Genomic DNA, 7,086 nt, shown 5'->3' with positions numbered 1-7,086 from the left:
GAAAAAGTTCATCAAGAAACCCTATGAACGAAAAGAATTCAAGAGGGAAAGGTACCAGCCATCCTATGAAAGGAAACCATCTAAATTTCATCAAAGGAAGAAATAAGAGATGGAAGAGAAGAGAGAGAAGTAAGAAGAGAAGATAGAAGAGACGAGAGGAAAGAGGACAAGGATGGAAAGAAAAATGACCTCCGCTGCTTCAGGTGCGGAAAACTCGGTCATTTTTCCAAAGAATGCAGAGGACGACTGGTAAAGGATGCTGACTATTACAAGAATAAATACAAGTATAATCCTAAAGAGCGAATCCTGATGGCTGAGAAAGAAAATTGGGTGTCTGATTCTTCATCCGATGAAGAAGACAAAGCACTCATCTTTCTGATGGCCACGTCCACTGCAGAATCTGCCTCCAACTCTAATGATCAGGTATGTGAGTCTACTTCCAATGAAACCAACTCTGCTCCATCTGAGCTAGAGTTAAGGATAATAAAACTTTCAGAGGATCTCTTTAAATTAAAAGAGAAATAAAATTTTGAAAAATCTGAAAGAATAAAAGCGGAAAAAGAAGCAAGTTTCTACAAAAGAGAGACTGACCTTCTAACCGAAGAAAAAGCCGAATTTGCTAAGGAAAAGACTCGCATCACCACACTTAAGAAATCAGAGGAAGAAAAACTTCTGGAACTAAACAAACGAATAACTAAGGACTTAGAAGAGAAAACTTAGGCCTTAAAAGAATCCGAGGCAGATGGACTAAACTCAGTTGCTCTTAAAGATTTCTTTCAAAAGGAAAGGAAGATCCTTCACCAGAAGCTTCAAACCAATGAACTTCTGATGAAGAAGTACAAAGATGCCCAAGATGTGTATGAAAAGTTAAACGGTCAAACGAACACTCAAGGGATTGGATTCAATGAATTGGACTCCTTCATCGATTCAAAGAAATCAACCCTTGAATCCACCTTCAAGCTTGGATGCATTCAGAAACCCGACTTTATCTCGAAACCAAAAGCAAATTTTAAAAGAGTTAAAGTCGATGGAAAAACTGTCGTTTTAAGACAGGATTTTGAAAATGCGGTGTACGAGAGCAGTACATGTAAGAATTCTGATGAAAGAAATAACACCTCCAAATCAGAGACCGATGGAAACCTTATGGTCAAACCAGAGTCTCTGATTGTCAATCCCACTTCATCAGCAAGTACTGTTGATGAAAAGGAGAATCCTAATGAGGAACCATCAATTGATGAGTCGATGAATCATCCAAGTAAAACTAGAAGTTCATCCAAGTCAAAATCGATGGAACCTCAAATAGATCACTCTGAAGCATCAATCTCTGAACCCACACCTCCCACAAACATCCATGCTAATTTTGATTTTGAGAAATCAGCGAGAGACTTTCTCGATTCCGAAACTGAAGAGAAAACAATATGTGAATCACTAGTAATCATTAAGAATAAAAAACCTAAAAACTTCAAATCCTCAATGAAAACTGATGTTCCACCATCGATGAAATCTTCGGATAAAGGAAAGGGAAAGCTGAGAAATAGCAAATCTGCCAAAGATAACTCACAAGGCCCTAGTACACCCTTCAAGTTCATTAAGTTTACTCGTGAGCAAAAACAGAAATGGCCTGCCTCTGAGGAAACTAACCACCACTTTTCCTCTCATTCAGCTGAAGAAAAGCAGTCCTTCCTCAGGAGAAAAGAAGTAAAGACAAAGACCCCTTCAAATAAAAAATCTGAACTAGATAGGAAGTTTGTAAAAACAACCAATGCTAGGACAGGATTTACAACCCCTGCATTTACTTCTTTATTTTCAGCGAATAAAAAGAACGTTAGACATTCATGCCCAAAATATGATAAATGTCAATGTTTAGCTCTTTTACAAAACCTGAGGAATCACATGTTGACACATCACTGCCCATTCTCCCAACACGTTTATCGATACAAAGTTAAAACCAATGAGAACATGAAAAGCCCAAGTCCAAGGGCAAAGGAAATGCTAATAAACCAAATCCTGCAAAGGCTAAGGGAAATGAAAAGAGAGTGGTCTCTCCTACTAACAAATGTGGACCCATTAAGAAATGGTACCTAAAACCCTTTAATTTGTCTTGCAGGACCAGCATGTGCAACCATGGTACATGGCTTCAGGTTGCTCCAGGCACATGACTGGTGTCAAAAGTCAGCTGACCTCCTTCATCGAAAAATATGGTGGTTCTATCACTTTTGGAGACAACAGCAAGGGAACCATCAAGGGATACGAAACTCTCATCAAAGGCAACATCTCCATCAGCAAAGTGGCTTATGTTGAAGGTTTGAAGCACAACTAACTAAGCATAAGCCAGTTCTACGACAAGCGTCTTGAAGTCAGGTTCTGCAAAGGTTTCTGTATCATAGAGACAAAGCCCGGTCAAACCATTATCAAGGCCAAGAGAGAAAGGAATCTCTATGTTCTGGATTTTCAATCCTCTATGGGACAAGACACCCTCTGTCTTGTGTCTCATAAGAGCGATGAAAATTGGCTATGACATCAAAAGTTCTCGCATCTCAACTTTGATGCACTACGAAAACTAGCCACACAGAAGCTGGTCAAGGGAATTCTGGATCTTAAATTTGAAAAAGATCATCTATGGTCAGCCTATGAGATGGGAAAGCTAAGACGGGCCTCTCAAACTAAGTCAGAAACCTCCTGCACCAAGCCTTTGGACATGGTACATATAGATCTATGTGGGCCAATATCAACTCAAAGCCTCTCTGGAAAGAAGTACATATTAGTACTGGTTGATGAATACTCCAGATACACCTGGGTTGAATTTGCAAAGAAGAAATCAGATGTTCCTGACCTACTGATTGGAGTGATGAAAGGCTCCAAGTCCTTCTACAATGAAAGCTAATTAAGGTTAGAAGGGACAATGGAACTGAATTCAAAAGGGCCAGAATCGATGAATACCTCATCAGTGAAGGAATTACACAAGACTTTTCAGCAGCTAGAACTCCACAACAGAATAGAGTGGTGGAGCGAAGGAACAGAACCCTCGTGGAAGCAGCAAGGACCATGCTTGCTTCATCGAAGTTCCCCATCACATTCCGGGCTGAAGCTATTTCCACTGCCTGCTTCACCCAGAATCGATCAATCATCAACAAGAGGCACCAGAATACACCTTATGAGCTCATCAACCAAAGAAGACCAAATGTCAAATATTTTCATGTCTTTGGGTGCAAATGCTTTGTATACAACGATAGAGAATATCTTGGCAAGTTCGACAAGAAAGCTGATGAAGGGATCTTTCTGGGCTATTCTCAAACTGCCAAGGCCTACACAATCTACATCAAAAGGACAAGAATTGTCATCAAAAGCATCAATGTGTCCTTGGATGATTCCACACCAATGACTCCTGGACACAACAGTTCAAAACTCGAACTTCAAAGAAGAGCATCTGATTCATCACTTGGCAAACCCAATGAATCAGAGTTAGCTCAATTATTTGAAGACATCTTCGAAAAAGAAGTAATCTCTGGACATGCACCAACTGCAAAATCCACTTCCAGAACCGATGAAGAACATGAAGTCTCCAATACCAAATGTATAACTCTTACTGAAACTCATGTTACTTCACCATCTACTTCTTCTATGTCTTCAGGTCAAGATCAAGAACCAGAGTCTAACTCTGGAGATGATCTCTTCGAGAGGGAGCAAGCAGTTCCATCAGTCAATGAAGAACTGCATCTTGTTGCTTCATAACCCCAGTCAAGCACCAAGTGGACGAAAGATCACCCACATCACCAAATCATTGGTGATCCAAATCTGGTGTCAAGACAAGATCTGCCACTGCCAATGAATGCCTCTTCGACAACTTTCTAAGCATGATATAACCAAAGAAAATTTGAGAAGCCCTACAAGACCGAAACTGGATAGACGCGATGCAAGAAGAATTACTCCAGTTTGAAAGAAACAAAGTATGGTCCCTTATGCCTCTAACCAAAGGGAAGACGGCCATAGGAACTAAATGGGTTTTCTGAAACAAGAAGGACGAAGATGGCATAGTCATAAGGAACAAAGCCAGGCTTGTTGCCAAGGGCTACTGCCAGGAAGAAGGGATTGACTACGATGAAACATTTGCTCCCGTCGCAAGACTTGAGGCCATCCGGATATTCCTAGCCTATGCAGCTCACAAAGGCTTCAAAGTTTATCAGATGGATGTCAAGTCCGCCTTCCTAAATGGCAAACTTCAAGGAGTATACGTGCAGCAGCCCCCTAGGTTTGAAGATCCAAAGCATCCAGATTACGTCTACTTTCTGGACAAAGCTCTCAATGGGCTGAAGCAAGCACCTAGGGCCTGGTATGAAACACTATCCACCTTTCTCATCAACAATAGATTCGAAAAAGGTACAATCGATACAACCCTCTTTCTCAAAAAGCACAAAGGTGATATCTTACTTGTTCAAATATATGTGGATGACATCATATTTGGTTCTACAAATGCAAAACATTGTGAAAAATTCTCAGAGTTGATGAAAAGCAAATTTAAGATGAGCATGATGGGATAACTAAGTTTCTTCCTTGGTCTTCAAATAAAACAAGCTTCAGAAGGAATTTCATCAATCAATCCAAATATGTGACTAACTTTCTGAAGAAAATATTCTCTCTCAAATTCATCATCGATGAGAACACCTAAGGCTACAGAAGCTAAGTTATTTGTTGATCCATCAGGCAAACCTGTGGATGTAACAACCTATACAGGCATGATCGGATCACTCATGTATCTAACTGCTAGTAGACCAGACATTATGTTTGCTACATGTCTTTGTGTAAGATATCAATCAAATCCTAAAGAATCTCATCTCTATACAGTCAAGAGGATCTTTAGATACCTCAAGGGAACTCCCTCATTGGGTCTCTGGAATCCAAAGAACTCTGGCTTTGATCTAATAGCTTACACAGATGCAGATCATGCAGGTTGCAAACTTGATAGAAAGAGCACGTCTGGAAGCTGTCAACATTTGGGGGACAAGCTGGTAAGTTGGACATCCAGAAAACAAAACTGTGTCTCAACCTCTACAACAGAAGCAGAATATGTTGATGCTGCTAGTTGTTGTTCACAAGTTCTCTGGATGAAGACTCAGCTCAAGAACTATGGATTCAATTATGACAAAATTCCCATCCTCTATGACTCCAAGAGTGCTATAGCAATCTATGCAAACCCAGTGCAACATTCCAAGATCAAGCACATCGATGTAAGGTACCATTTTCTGAAAGACAATGTTGAAAAGGGTAAAATAGAAATGTACTTTGTTCCCACTGAGATTCAACTTGCTGACATTTTCACAAAAGCTCTTGATGAGAAAAGATTTTTATTCCTAGTCAGCAAGATGGGTATGCTGAATCTCACCACTTAAAGGCAATAAATATTCTTAAATCAGAGATTCTCAATATCTCATGGTTATGCCTACAAGTGATATATAGCAAGAAGCCATAATCAATAAGTACTGCAAACCAGCGCCTCTGGTTCTAAAGACCAGAGCCTCTAGCCATGAAGAAAACTTTTAATATGGCTCAAAGTTTTTCATCGCATTTGGAACAAGAGATCTCTGGTCCAAAGCAAATACTTAGCTTTTATTCACTAAGTATTACCTTTGCAACCAGAGCCTCTGGTCCTAAAGACCAGAGCCTCTGGATTCTCATCCTTTGAGACCAGAGCCCTTTTGGACTCCATCGTATTTCATCTATGTAACCAGAGCGTCTGGTTCTAAAGACCAGAGCCTCTGGTTTCCAAGTCCTTTGCAACCACAGACCTCTGGTTTCAAATAAGAGTTGGAATACTATTTTCACCTTTCATTCATCTTAAATAGCATCTCTAAGACAACTAGAGCCTCTGGATTCATACTTTTTGTAACCAGAGCCCCTCTGGATCCAAAGATTCGCCCCCCCCCTCTCTCACTCACATGCACATAACCATATTTTCATACTTCTTTTCATTGTCTTTGCAACCAGAGCCTCTAGTTCTAAAGACCAGAGCCTCTGGATTCATTGTCTTTGCAACCAGAGCCTCTGGTTCTAAAGACCAGAGCCTTTGGATTCATTGTCTTTGGAACCAGAGCCCTCTGGTCTCAAAGACCCATTAATATGCATATCCACTTACATACTTAGACGTATTTCATACATCTCTTCATCGTCATTCACAACCAAAACCTCAATCAATATTATTATTGTTTCTAGAGGGAGTTTCACAAAACTCAAATCTTATATACATSCATCATTTGAGGGGGAGCTATTCATTCATCATGAATCTCCATTGCATAAAAATGCATTTTCCATACCAGAGCCTCTGGCACCACTATCCAGAGCCTCTAGACACCAAAATGCTAAATACACCAAGTATCTAACCAGAGCCCCTCTGGTTCTACATAATGGATTGCCCATGCTTATACAGAGCCTCTGGTTTGTCATCCAAGGCGGCTTAATCATGCAATCCAACATTTCATCGATGAATTCCTTCATCGATGTTCAACCAGAGCACCTCTGGTTCCCCATCAAAAGGGTTATGTTCAACCAGAGCTCCTCTAGTTACATGACTATTTTTTTTTCAAAAACCATCTTTAATTGCAAACTTTTTAAGATTAATACAAAATTGCAGCTTTTGTGACTAAAAACTATACAGTATCGATTTTTAGAATACCAAAACTTCATAATTAGTATTAATCTTGCAATTAGATGAAATTTTTTTTAATATAAATTGTTTTTGGATAAATATTTCAAGAGATATTATTTGGAATAATTTTTAATTATTCCACATAATCCAAACGACATCCACCCACGCGCCTGACACAGTATATAGCATGTTCCCCATCACCTTCTCAACTTACCTATCCACGTCTTGACACGTGTCCTCCAACATTAATGGCACGTACAATCAAGACGGCTCACGATCCTCAAATCAAAATCACCTTTTACCCAAACGCCTTCCCATTTCATGATTATTTAAATATAATAATCAAGAAAACCGTTTCCTGTTCCCCCCACCTCCCCACCCCTCCCACCTCACCCCCCCACATCCCCACATGTAAATAACCTTCTTCAACCTCCATTCACCCTTTA

The sequence above is a fragment of the Cynara cardunculus genome (genome assembly GCF_001531365.2).
Source record: "Cynara cardunculus var. scolymus isolate 2C chromosome LG 1, CcrdV1, whole genome shotgun sequence".
Classification (NCBI taxonomy): Eukaryota; Viridiplantae; Streptophyta; class Magnoliopsida; order Asterales; family Asteraceae; genus Cynara; species Cynara cardunculus.
This window is presented reverse-complemented; position numbering follows the sequence as displayed.